Source organism: Bombyx mori, chromosome 1, assembly GCF_030269925.1.
Source record: "Bombyx mori chromosome 1, ASM3026992v2".
Taxonomy (NCBI): Eukaryota; Metazoa; Arthropoda; class Insecta; order Lepidoptera; family Bombycidae; genus Bombyx; species Bombyx mori.
In genome coordinates this window covers 773,733-788,621 of record NC_085107.1, presented here as the reverse complement: position 1 = coordinate 788,621, position 14,889 = coordinate 773,733, and the positions used below count along the sequence as shown (strand labels likewise).

The window sequence follows — 14,889 nt, the reverse complement described above, 5'->3', positions numbered from 1 at the left end:
CAACGAAGGTTCCATGTACATTTTTTATTTTTTTATTTTTTTTTATTGCCTTTGTAGGCAGACGAGCATACGGCCCACCTGATGGTAAGTGGTCACCGTCGCTCATGGACGTCAGCAATGCCAGGGGCAGAGCCAAGCCGCTGCCTACCTACCTACCTACATATAGTTAGTAATCGTTAAAAGAGGTTGAATCTGCATTACAAAATATAAAATGCGTGAAGGTTTAATCAAAGATTCTCTTCAAATATATTATATTATTATAAGGACGGTGTAGATATTTTAAGTACTTTCCGATACAATTGAAGAGGCCATTAAGCGCACGGGAGTGCCATAGACGATCTCTTAATGCCGAAATTTGCCTTGAGTATTGTACCCACAGTTAAAGTAGTTTTTACGATGGAACGTTCGCTAGTTTATGAAACAAATTATTTTTAATAGTCTTTAAAAACAAAAAGGATATGTGGCTAAAAGAAAATTAATTCAATAACGTGTGGAACCGCCCACGCTATATTGTAATTACCAATAAATACGACAAGATTATCAACCTATAATAACATAGAAAAATATGTTCTGGAATACACGAAAGCCTTTTAATACATAGGTTCGGATTATTCCAGGATAGGCGATGTTTGGCTATTTTTAACAATTGGCTTTTTGATCATCCGCTATTTTTGAATTTGAGTTTTTCGGTAATCTCTTTGATAATTAGTATAATTAGTATTTACTACTAGTAGTTGCGGTTAAATCCCGCGTTTTAATTAATTCTATGACTCTAAGCACATAGCACGTAATGAGTGTACACATGATTTCAAAATTAATGCTAAAAATACTTTATGAATAAGCTTCGTTAAGATCGGTTATTTTAATATTTATGCTTCGCTCCCATCGGAGACCAAAGCGATCAAATCTCACAAGAAACCCTACCTACCTATCAATACTCAGAATGAAGCTGGAGGAGTTACAAAAAAACGTTCATAATAGTACTATTTAAAACTAAAGACTAAATAAAAGGAGGTAGGCGTTTTAAAATAGGAATAAAAAGCAAAATACTACCACTCAAAATTACCACAACTTGATTTCCGACGTATAAGGCGAAAGTGCGATGATCCGCAAATAGCATTTCTGAAATTCCCACATCGTCACTCCTTTTAATTCTTCCATTTTCTCATATAATCCGAAAAGGTATTTTGCTTGCAGACTTCCAACGTTCGACACAAAAACGACAGCGTGACTCGTTCATGCATCCCGTAAGTGAGGACAATATCGTGATATGTATTGTCTGTTTGACTCTCTACTACGGTTGTGCGATTATATATTTTTTATCTAAACTCGATACATGTTTTTACATATATTACGTATTTTACTCGATTACATATTTTACAAAGTCCTTTTAAAATCTTTATTTTACAAAACTGATGTCATTTTTTTAAGCTATTGCATAGTTTTTATCGCGGGCTTTGAGCGCGGCGACTGAATCAAGAAATTCCGTAACGAAAATAAAATCTAACACCCCCACTCCACCTACCACGTAGCTTGCATTCAACATATTCACACGTTACGCTTATGTAGTGTTTGTGAATAAGCGCACGTGACGTCGCACTGCATGCGCATCATGAAAAGTCTGCCCATCTCTCTCTCGCTCGAGTCGCGACGAGTCTTATTTTATTATTATTTTAATATTAAATTATAATTGTCTAATTATAATTGCATAAGTTGATAAAAAATGCTATGCAATAGCTTCACCGCGGCAGTTCCCGAGTTCCACACGTGTTTTATTTACTTCAAACATAATTGAAGGCTACGAATTAAAGTTTCTCTTTTTTGAAATGTATTTTAATTTTCTATTGTCTGTGTAACTGTCAATAGAACAAGTAATATATAATAATATATGCATATAATTTTAAATCTTCGAGTTGATTAAGGTTTCTTTTGATTTTCATCCTTTAATTAATGTTAGATTATTCACAATAAAACTATTTCATAGTGGTTTATATGTATGTATTAATATGTAAATACATATCTATGTATTTAATTTTAGTGCTTATTTATTTCATAAAGCCTCAAAATACAATAATGATTCGGACATTGTATATTTGTCGGTTAATGACTAAGTAACCGATTTAAAAAGCGACACAGTCGTTAAATAATCCGTTTTGTTTGTTGAATACATACATTTATCACGAAGTTAAAGACTAATATCAATGGGTTTTATAAAAATTGACATGCTTATTTCTTAGACATGGATTAGTGGGTGGACGAGCTCACAGCCCACCTGGTGTTAAGTGGTTACTGGAGCCCATAGACATCTACGACGCAAATGCTCCACCCACCTTGAGATATAAGTTCTAAGGTCTCAAGTAGGTATAGTTACAACGGCTGCCCCACCCTTCAAACCGAAACGAATTACTGCTTCACGGCAGAAATAGGCGGGGTGGTGATACCTACCCACGCGGACTCACAAGAGGTCCTACCACCAGTAAAAGTCTTGCAGATAAAATGCAAAGTTTTTCTTTTTTCCGAATCGAGTTTCCCTCGAAGCGACCGATGGTACGGTACTAGGAATTCGTATTGTTAGATAACGCGATCGCTTGAAAGGCAACTGTCATTTGCGCTTTTGACGAACTGAACGAAGCGTTCGTTCAAAATACATTTATTGTACATCCACTTCATTTCGATTGGTCGTGCACGGATTCACAAAATCAAAGCCCATTGTGCAATATTCAATTAAAAATCTATTTTCAGAATACACTTGTATATTGAGTGACAGTAATTTTGGAATCACGTTATTTGAATTTGAAATGCTAAATACGTGCAAGGACACGTTTTGAAATGCGTGTGCAGTAAGCTGATTTCCGCGAATTGTGTATGTGTGCGTACTGTGCCGTGTTTTGGTATTCTCAATGTTCATGTTTCGTTCAGTAGTATGACAATAGCAGATTGAGGCTAGAACGTCTTTGTATTGGTGTGGGCGGCACACCGTGTACAATGGAACTGCTTCACTTAAATCGTTTGAAACATTCCAAATCCGTAACTCACACGCGTTTCTTAAGAACACGATCTTGATATTATTATTATTTATTATGTACATTTGAACATTTCCATAATTACCGAAATGAACTGCTAAGAAAATGTAATAGGGAGCAGCTATTTTCATATAATTATCAAAATGCAAATCCTAGTAATAGAGTATTGGACAGACAAACACGGACTATCATCGTATCTATTTCTATCATGAATCCGTCGATGCTTTCCGCCTTGAAGGGCACCCGTAGCACCAATGAATTACATTGGTGCTACGGGTGCCCTTCAAGGCTCTAATATTAGCCTAAAATGACGCAACTGTATTTACTGTTCAACTGTATGCATCTGATGTTGAGGACTACCGGATTCTATAAACACTAACAACGTAAATGTGGCCCCCCACTTTGAGGCATGGGTAGTTTCAGCTTATAGTACAACGGTTGCCCCGCCCTTGAAACCGAAACGCATTACTGTCGGTATTACGTGCTGCATGGCAGTACATCGTTTTTTAAGAAAATATTATCCTCTAGCATCTGCTCGATAGATATGGCCTCTGTTGTAAGAACCAGTCACTCACTCTCCAGTATAGATTAACGATCATGTTAGTTGAAATCGAACAAAAAACGTTTGAAACTGTTGAATTCGTACTCTATTCATTGTGCTGTGTTTATCACCTTAATACGTACGAGACATCTCTGCCACAGACCAACCAAACAATTAGGGAATACTTCGTTGCTTAAAGTATAGTGTGCTTAGTGCGTAGTTGTAGTTTTTTAACGTTTTCGATAGCGTAAAAGTTAGGTAGCTCAAATTGGTATGTGGTTGGAACAGCGCCCCTAACGGCAAACGTAGACAATCGTTCCAAATCCATACAGACGTGAGTTAACTTTTACGCTATCGAGAACGTTAAAAAACTCGCACTAAACTCACTGTACTTTAAGCAACGAAGTATAGGTATTCTCTAATTGCTCGGTCGGTCTGTGGCAGAGACGTATGTACACATTAAGGTGATAAACGAGGCTGGCTCACACCAGGACCTGCCGACAGTAAGCTTGTTGTCAACGCCCGATTTAATTATAATTTAGTAGTAGAAAATTAACTTGTAACATTACAATATAATCTATAGATTATAAATTCAAATTCGGGCTTAGTCTGACCCTTTTCAAAGGGTCAACTTCACTTTGTGGCAACGGAAACGTTTATAACTCACTACGACTTCTTGTTTCGAGACGAATTAATCGTGAGAATATTATAAGGTAGAGGCATATTCTCTCTTTGTTAGCTTTGATACCACAAAGTTTCTGTTCAAAGGATGGTTAGTCAAACGAAATAGTTTTGATAATTTGAAAAGGTTTTATCGCAAATCATTAACGCTATTAAGAAAAACTTTGAATATTTTTACTGGTGGTAGGACCTCTTGTGAGTCCGCACGGGTAGGTGCCACTCCCCTGCCTATTTCTGCCGTGAAGCAGTAATGCGTTTCGGTTTGAAGGGTGGTCCAGCCGTTGTAACTATACTGAGACCTTAGAACTTATATCTCAAGGTGGGTAGCGCATTGACGTTGTAGATGTCCATAGGCTCCAGTAATCACTTAATAGCAGGTTAGGAATTAGCTTAGGTTATCTCCATCTATCTAAGCAATAAAAGAAATTCGCATGTATTATATTTACAACAATGCAATACAATTCTTGATTTTACAAATAATTGTTTTTTTTATCATATCATATTTTTTTTGTCTCATTTCTAGGGACTCTCTTACTTTTATTTACAAATAAAAGTGACTTAAAAATAGTATATATTGTATTAATAGATCAAACAGAAAAGTGTACCTATACATAATGTATGATAATATGTACATAGAAAATAATTTTTAAATTTGCGCCAGTAATCACAATGTCTTTATCATTGGACATCTACGATTTTAAACTAATTTGTAGTATATTTTATTTTTCTAAATTCTTGATCTGTCACATTTCATTGTAAAGTCTTTACAACTTTGAATTATGAATGAATAGCTCAAATAAACCAATACCTGCTGCCTCACTAGAAATGATAATTAGAGACCAACAGACCTACAAAGAGCCGGTGGCTATGACATTGCCAACGCCAATAACCACAGTTAATTAATGTCACGAATTTTGATTGGCGCCAAGCAAATTTCCGCGAATCAATTAAATTAGTGAACGTCATTCTGTCAGCGTTCTGCCGAAATGAATCCAAATCAGTTTTTCTATTAAGCTGCGGATGTCCACAGCTCCTGCGGGATTTGCTCGTGGCCATTTTATCTCCCGTTCAATCCTGAACTGTGTCTCTTTATGTTTGACCGGCTTTGTAATATATTTCTAATACATTCGTACATTTGGGGGGTCACAGACTCATATCTTCTTAATATATATAAATCACGTGTCACGCTGTTTGTCCGCGATGGACTCCTTAACTACTTAACCGATTTTAAATTAAATTTGCACACCGTGTGCAGTTTGATCCAACTTGAAAGATAGGATGGTTTTTATTTCGATTAATGGTCACAATATTTATTAATTAACAATAAAACGATTTCTTATGTTGATTTTTGTTATTAATTGTAAGTTTCATAAATCTAAAACAGATGGCTCCTTAAATCAGTTTTTACTGACAATTGTAATGCTGTCTGACATTAATATCTCATAGATGGCGCTGTGTTAAAAATACCAACGTTTCACATAAGCTACAATTTGGCATGGCAAATGGCATAAACACCACGTGTTGCTGAGGCTAAAGTATAAGTGAAATTTATTTCGTAGTAAACGCAATACAGTGAAATCCAATTGTTCTTACTTTGTCAATTTTTAGTATTAGTATAGCCAGCCGCGTGTTATTTAGAAACAAAAACCTTAGCTACAGCAACGTGTGGCTGGGTTTGCTAGTATCATAAAATCATGCAAATCTTCGAAAAGTTTTTTTTTTGACGCGTTACAGACATACCCTGGGCAAGGATAAAGCACTCTCAAGCTTTGACCTTACACTGATCAGATGTATGTATGGATGTAGTACAGTGTACTTAGTGGGAGTTGTTTAACGTTCTCGATAACGTAAAAGTTAACACAAATTTGTATGCAGTTGGAACAGCGCCCCTAGCAGGAAACGTAACCAAACGTTCCAACTCCATACAAATTTGTGTTAACTTTTACGGTATCGAGAGCGTTAAAAAACTCGGACTAAGCACACAGAGATACTGAGCGGACTGAATCTACTCATTATCGATTCGTGTAAGAGCTATTCATTAATATACCAACGAAGTGATCGTAACAGTGAAGTTAATAATTTCGAAGCACAAAAATGCACATGACTAAAGACATCTGCGTAATGGTAACTAAGCATGACGGTCGTGAGCACTCTGCCATGCCAACTATAAGCACTTAAACGTTTTGTTAAGTTCATACTATAGCGTATCAGCGACGACTACCAGTTTTATTGAACTCATCGTACCTTGCAATTTTTATTCTTGTAAACCGACGCCAGAAGCATTTGTAGACTATAGAACATTACTGACTGCTCCATGCTCTATTTCAAGCAGCTTAATAACAATTTTCTCCATAATGTACTTTCGTTAATCTCTGGATATAACAAAGAATCAAATAATGGAATTAGAAAAAGATCATCCCTACAAAATAACATTAAGCCTCTTACGTGACTACACGATTTCAAAACGTCGCATAACGCGCTGTAAAGAAACATGATAATAAACTTTACGTGCCTTGAGTTACAGAGTTTTATTCTGCAAACATTTAACTGAACATCCAGCTTAAAGTTTGTAGAGTTGAATCGTCAAAGCGCCGACAATAAACATTATATGGTTCTCCCAAAGCCTTCAGTTATTTCAGTAACAACGTATTAAGAGGAATACAATAAAGAATAAAACGATAGCCTCACAAAAGACTTGTTTTCCAGTTAAGCTACGTTTATAAGATTACAGAAAAAAAGAAAAAAAAAACGATACAGTATAAAGAATTCAAGATATTGAACATGTTTTGATGGTTTGTTAATTTTAGATTAATTGAACTCACATTTAACTAACAATAAAATTAAGTACATAATATAGAAAAATACCAAATATTTGATCGTGAAATGGGAGTGAAATACAATCTGATTTGGTCGCTAACAAATTAATAGTATCCTCCTCCTCGAGTCGTGTTCCTTATGTCTGATATTGAAGCAACTGGGCATCAAAATCAGACTGTCTACTGTATGTCTGAAGCGGATCCTCGAATATTTTGGTCACATTGCGAGGAAAGACGGCGATAACCTGGAAAAACTTATGATCACAGGGAAAGTTGAAGGCAACAGATCTAGAGGCCGCAGCCATACTCGTTGGTCCGATCAGATCCGCACCGCTTTGGACAGTACAGTGTACAGCGCGCTGCATGACGCCGTGGACAGGGGAAAGTGGAAAAAGATCCTAAGATTGAAGCTCATGGGTGATGGTGGTCACGACCCTCAAATTAATAGTATAACCTCCTAATATCATTGTGTTTTTGTAGCATTAAAACTATTTACGTAAAGGAGCCGTTTTCAATGTTGCGGCCAAATAAGTAACGACTTCATGAACTTAAACTTTCTCTAATTGTCCATTTTATTGTTTTTAGGCATGTTCAGAATAAAAAAATGCTTCATCACAATCAAGTCAATCACTCATTTTTTGATAATATTATATAATATTTATTTATATTTTTCTTTTCATTTTACGTATTTGATAACTCCAACACGGATGACAATTTAAATAGGAACTTTTTTTAAAACCTTAGAAATCGTACTTCTTATGTTTTTAATAATTTTCTAATATCCCGTTACTTTTCCTTTATTATTGTATTACATAATGATCAAATAAAATTGCCGAATTTCAATACGCATTACTGACAAAATAGCAAACAAGTTAGAATTTGAATTTCGAACCAGTGATACGAATGAGATTGGGGTAGTTTTTAATGTATAACTCCTAATATAACAGTGTTTACAAATATACAGTTATAGGATCACGTGCCTGTTGTCATGACAATAAATTTAGTGTACTCATAATTACGTTAACATTAAGGTTATGAGAATTAAATCAAACTAGTTGTCCCGCAGTAGTCGAAATTCGACTATAATTAATTGAAATTATAAGTTTGTACACTATTATGATTCTATTCTCAAAGACTATACTTCTATAATCACAAATTTCGCCAAGACTACACTATAGAAAAATATTAACAAAGACAATCAATATTTAATCTATTCTCAGTTTGACCACAGACTGTAAGCAATAAGAAAAGTTTGACAATAAACAAATAGTATGCATGCGTGTGTGCGTCAAATACATAGTAGTGTGTGTAATGTTTTCTTTATTGATTTAATGTTTTTTTTATGCATTATCTTAAAAAAATATTAGCATTGTGCACTTCTTCTCTATATTCTCTGTAAGTGTGGAAAATTTCATACTCCTCCGTCCGCGCAATTTTCGTAAAAAGGGATACAAAGTTTTTGCTTCACGTATTAATATATATATAGATAACTCACTTTTGGCCCCAAATTTGAAAACGACTCAAACCTCTCTTGATAATTTTATATATGGATTTACAAGTGTGCGTGTGTTGTACGATAAAATAAGAGGGAAGTAAATCCGTTAATGTACAGTCGACAGTACTTAGACTGCGGGATACTTTGTCGATGTATGCGTAATGTTTACTTAAAATCGTTCATTGATGAAGTCGTGCGTCTGCATTTTCTCCTTAACATTATGCTGAATAGAAAAATATTTAAAAGGGAACCTATTAATTCGGAAGCACGGCGAGAGCTTCACTGACTACAAGCAACCGGACTATAGGTACACAATGGAGTGACAAAAACGACGCGTTTTTACTAAAACTAGTGGTCATGTAGTAGTCCAAATTCGACTATACTTAATTAAAATTTTAAGTTTGAACATTATTAAGATTCTATTGTCAAAGACTATTATACTTCTTTATTAATTAAGACAAACAATATTAACCTTTTTTAAGAGATTTTATGACCTGGTAACTGAGACCTTTAAGTCATGTCTTATTTTAATCTATATTCTTAATTTTATGAAAAATGATATTATGGAGTGAAATGAAATGAAAATGATTAATTTGAGACATTAATCAACTAGGATGAAATTAAATGAGATGATATGAGATGAAATCTAATCTCAGTAAAATGGTGGTCATTTACTAAGATTTTTCAGTGGACTTTTTGGAGGATCCCGAGAAGTTACGTCCAGCGGCTTTGTTTCATTTTCCCACATTTGTGCACTTTCACAGATATTAAACGGTTAATAAACCACCATTATTACACATTTAAACCCGAAGAAACACTAAATAGACAAAATAAAACAAATCACACAACTTCACTCCTCGCGTTCCCGCCAAAAAGTCACAATATTAACCTTTTTTTTTTTTTAAGAGATTTTATGACCTGGTAACTAAGACCTTTAAGTCATGTCTTATTTTACTTTATATTCTTAATTTTATGAAAAATGATAATATGGAGTGAAATGAAATGAAGATGATTAATTTGAAACATTAATCAACTGGGATGAAATTTAATGAAATGAGATGATATGGGATGAAATATAATCGCAGTAAAATGGTGGTCATTTACTGAGATTTTTTCAGTGGACTTTTTGGAGGAACCCGAGAAGTTACGTCCAGCAGCTTTGTTTCATTTTCCCACATTTGTGCACTTTCACAGATATTAAACAGTTAATAAACCACCGTTATTACACATTTAAACCTGAAGAAACACTAAATAGACAAAATAAAACAAATCACACAACTTCACTCCTCGCGTTCCCGCCAAAAAGTCCAATATTAACCTATTCTCAATTTGACCACAGACTATAAGCACTAAGAAAAGTTTGAAAATAAACAAATAGTATGCATGCGTATATGTGTCAAATACATGGTAAAGTGTGTAATGTTCTTTTTTTAATTGATTTAATGTATTATTAATGCATAGCTTTTAAAAATTTTTAGCATTCTGCACTCCTTCTCTATAAGTGTGGGCAATTTCATACTTGTTCATCTAAGCAATTTTCATAAAAAAAGGGGTACAAAGTTTTTGCTTCGCGTATTAATATGTAGATAGATATGAGCATCCACAATATGTCCTACCATAAACTAACAGAATATCCATTATATTCAAAGATACTCATGGAAACGAACCTAGTATAGTGTAGTTTGGAATACAGACTTCTTATTGACATGCTTTATATTGAACATTACTATTACATATTACTCACATATATATTGGAACTAAAAATACTATTATTTGGTTTTATGTAATACTGCACCATAATAAGGACTGTCTATTTAATTAGCACATGTGTGTATTTTGAGCATTTTTTCTTATCAATTACTCTAGATAAAGCTATTTAATAACCTGGCTATGACCAGTGTACAATACAAATTTTCATGCTTTCTTAGAAAATTAAATAACAATATTTACCAGTGTACAATACAAATTTTCATGCTTTCTTAGAAAATTAAATAACAATATTTACTTTTATATTTGCAGATAATAATAGTTAATGTAAAAGTTGTGTCGTATGTTGGTATGATTGATGTATATCGAAAAAATTCCGGGTGGTTTGAAGCGTGGGATCTTCGATTTTTTAATGCAAATCGACATGTTAAGACGACAGTTGTAGTATCACTGTGAATTTAGTCAATCATTCAAAACCTGATGCAGCATAAATAAATTTAGTAGAAACCCCTATGTTGGAAAAAAACACATAAATTTATCATCCTAGATCTATCCATCTAGAGGTCCCGCAGTAGTCGAAATTCGACTATAATTTATTGGAATTGTAAGTTTGTACACTATTATGATTGTATTTTATATATCTATAATCACAAATTTTGCCAAGACCACACTATAAAAAATATTAACAAAGACAAATAATATTTAATCTGTATTTGACAACAGACGTCAAGAACAAAAGTTTGACAATAAATAGTATGCATGCGTGTGTGCGTCAAATACATGGTATGTAGTGTGTGTAATGTTTTCTTTATTGATTTAATGTATCTTTTATGCATTATTAAAAAAAAATATTAGCATTGTGCACTTCTTAGAGAAGAAGTGCACAATGCTAATATTCTCTATAAGTGTGGAAAATTTCATACTCCTCCGTCCGCGCAATTTTCGTAAAAAAGGGATACAAAGTTTTTGCTTCACGTATTAATATATAGATTTTGTATTACAAGAGCTCTGAACATAAAATGAAACCACAAGAATATCACGTTGATTATACCGGCGCCGATTTACAAAGCGGATTAAAATGATCCACATTTCTTGTTAAGGCACCGTAGTCGGGTGTTGGAGTTTGCGAAAAGTGAATTTATAGTTTTGGTCTAGCAGATAATTTTCTTACTTAAGTTCTACCTAATTGGCATTGTGAAAATAAGTTAAGGTTGTGCGATGTTGTTAGTTTGCAATTAGTCCTCTTCACCGGGTGAGATCAACACGAACTCGTATCAATCTTATATCTCAAATTGATTTACGATCAGCCGTCAACAGCCTAACGTTAACTTTTAGGAATAGTAGAGGTCTGAATAGTTGAGTTAGATAGTTATAGTTTGAGTTAGATGTGAGTATTGATAAGGGAAGGTATGGTTTAAAAAAATTATGAATACAATTTGTGTGTTCAGCTGCCAACCTTGAAACATAGGTATTTACATTGGATTGGCATAGCAGCCTAACCTACATACTCGAATAGGGCTCAGGAATTAGAATAATATAATTATAAAAAAAAACTATTTATGTCTGTATGTAAACTGTGCTGTGTGTCTGTGCATGTCTACACTGTAACTGTATGTAAACTAATTATGTCTACGACTCGCAAAAAACTTAGAAAATTACCATAGTAGTGTAGTAGTACATATAAAAATTCACTGTTTTAACAAGCTTAGATAGATGGGTGCCTAGTGCGAGTTTTTTAACGTTCTCGATAGCGTAAAAGTTAACCCAATTTTGTATGCAGTCGGAACAGTGTCCCTAGCGGCAAACGTAGGCAAACCATCCCATTCCATACAAACATGAGCTAACTTTTACGCTATCGACAACGTTAGAAAACTCGCACTAAGCAAACTGAACTCCCAATCGAAAGCAGCCGATCTCGTACGTGTTTCAAGAGTTGCACTATACATAGCGTCGTTCAAATATATAATTATATATATATTTGTTTTATTTTTTTATTGCTTAGATGGGTGGACGAGCTTACAACCCACCTGGTGTTAAGTGGTTACTGGAGCACATAGACATCTACAACGCAAATGCACCACCCACCTTGAGATATAAGTTCTAAGGTCTCAGTATAGTTACAACGGCTGCCCCACCCTTCAAACCGAAACGCATTACTGCTTCACGGCAGAAATAGGCGCGGTGGTGGTACCTACCCGTGCGGGCTCACATGAGGTCCTACCACCAGTAAATTACAATCACTATACTATGAATATTGTACCGATTTCTTTGTTTCCGAGAGCGGTTTCGTTCGATCGCTGTTTGATATTCGAGGTAGAGACTCGTGATATCGTTGTTAAATGGCGTGGATCCGATCGATAATGTCCTCCGTAACTTCGTCGCCGTGACTATTGTTTAGTATGCATGTTGCTTACCAGATGATTGTTTCGCACGATCGCTCTTATGACCCACTTTTCGTATGACACTGGCAGCCTACAGAGATCGTGTGCCAAAAACATTGTTATTAAATAATTTCATATTAAACTAAAAATCGTTGATGATTTTAAATTAAGCATTTGGGTTGTGAGATTAAATCTATGTGGATCGGTATGTGGGAGTCGAGGCCTAACCAAACAGTGCCGCCATCGTTTTTCACACAAGCTGCTTATCCTTAGCGCGTATAAATTAAATCACATCAAACCAACAACCCTCTTAGTCGGCGTGCATTCCTGTAACACCACTCTGTGTCAGCGTAGATTTGGGACCGTTATCTTCCATCATAGCTATGTTACAAAATACTCTAAGCCTAAACCAAGGAATACCGTGGTTCTGGTAAAATAAAATAAATTCATTAGGTATTTCATTATGAAGTCTCCTCACAATGATTAACAGTAGCACTCACGATGTGGTGTCAATCATTAGTGACAATTTAAAAAAAAAAGGGACTAATTAAGTTACTTTGTTTTAAGTGTCGGTTAAAATCGCGACAGCTTATTATCTGAGAGGACATTCCTTAACTACGAAGGCTTTAAAAAGTGTAACTGAAATAATTTAAAAACCTCGACAAATAGATGAACATACAATACTAAAACTTTTTACTGGTGGTAGGACCTCATGTGAGTCCGCACGGGTAGGTACCACCACCCCGCCTATGTCTGTCGTGAAGCAGTAATGCGTTTCAGCTTGAAGTGTGAGGCAGCCGTTGTAACTATACTGAGACCTTAGAACTTATATCTCAAGGTGGGTGGCGCATTTACGTTGTAAATGTCTATGGCTCCAGTAATCACTTCACACCAGGTGGGTTGTGAGCTCGTCCACCAATCTAAGCAATAAAAAATAAATAAAGAAAACAAAAAAATAACAAAGAACTCGCCATAATAATTAATCTTTATACTAAATCTCATACAATTAACCCGATACTCAAAGTTCTAGGCAAGTAAACTTACATTAGAACCTAGATAAAGTTTTATTATTATTAGGAAAGGTAATTGTGAGAAACAAAATAACCCAGGGCTCAGGACGCTTATTGTCTACTAAGCATGCAAGTCTCTGTAATATCGCGGTTGTCACAGACTTGCTCCGTTTTGGAAGGAATGGTTATTAAATTCAATGGGGCTCAATATTTTATATTATTTTATTTTGGAAGACAAACAGTGCACTTAAAGTATATAAAATCTAATCTTACAACTAAACATCATTTAAATGACTCCACATTTAAATAACTAAAAACGATTGTGGCATCGCATCGCCTAGAATTAAATAATTAAAGCTAAACGTAAAACAAAAATAAAAACAATTTCGAAAAAAAGTCGGAAAAACGTAGTAAATATAAAATAGTCAACTAATATGAGCGCGTGTGTCGATCGATCGATTGAATATGATTTTAAACCCTTCATTGTATATACCGTACAAGTTGTCGGGAAATTTTGGCACGAATGCCTTGAATTGTTATTTTTTTATAAGTGTACTAGCCGTACTCGCCCGCTTCGCTGGGCATTTAAATTTAACAGTATTATTTACTATCATTATTATTAGGGAGTCCAACACTCATATAAATATTAGCCTATCCATGAAGTATATGTATTTTCTACATGGATATTAAGTTTCAAGTCAATCGGATGCACGGTTCAGTAGTTATAACGGAACATCCGTAAAAACCACAGTAGATTTATATATTAGTATAGATTCAGGACATAAGAAACGACGTTTGTTTTCATTTCCAAACTACATAATATTTATATACCTAATGCATAATTATATATACAAAAATCTTATTTCATGCCCTGGGATCGTTTTTGAAGTGACTCTTCTTTAGGCGCATGAGGGTAAATTTTTTACAGAAACGCAGGTATGCAACGGAAGTGACATCAAACTACTATTGAAATTAAGTACTTGTCAAATGTCAGTAGTAGTAGTTGTTGTATTTTTCCAACTGGAAAGGCAAATGTATCATACCATACGGCCTAATATTTTATAATTTTTTTGTGAAAAATGTTAATAGGAATTGAAATGAAATGAAATGAAAAGAATTTGGAACATTAATCAAATAGCATGAAATTAAATTAGTCAATTCAATTGGCAAAATATTAGTCATTTACAATTTAGAAATCTAAACATAATGTGACTGTCAACACTGAGTTTTGAGAT

General features: G+C 34.5%; 1 protein-coding gene and 1 non-coding gene across 2 annotated transcripts in view; one reads left to right on the top strand and one right to left on the bottom strand.

Moving 5' to 3' along the window:
- LOC101740430 (dipeptidase 1) overlaps nucleotides 1-14,889 on the top strand; it is a 196,358-nt gene that overhangs the window by 62,152 nt on the left and 119,317 nt on the right. The window lies entirely within an intron of this gene.
- On the bottom strand, nucleotides 3,076-3,185 carry Mir3360 (microRNA mir-3360). The gene has a single exon (NR_107638.1). It is a non-coding gene; the product is annotated as a microRNA mir-3360 (primary transcript).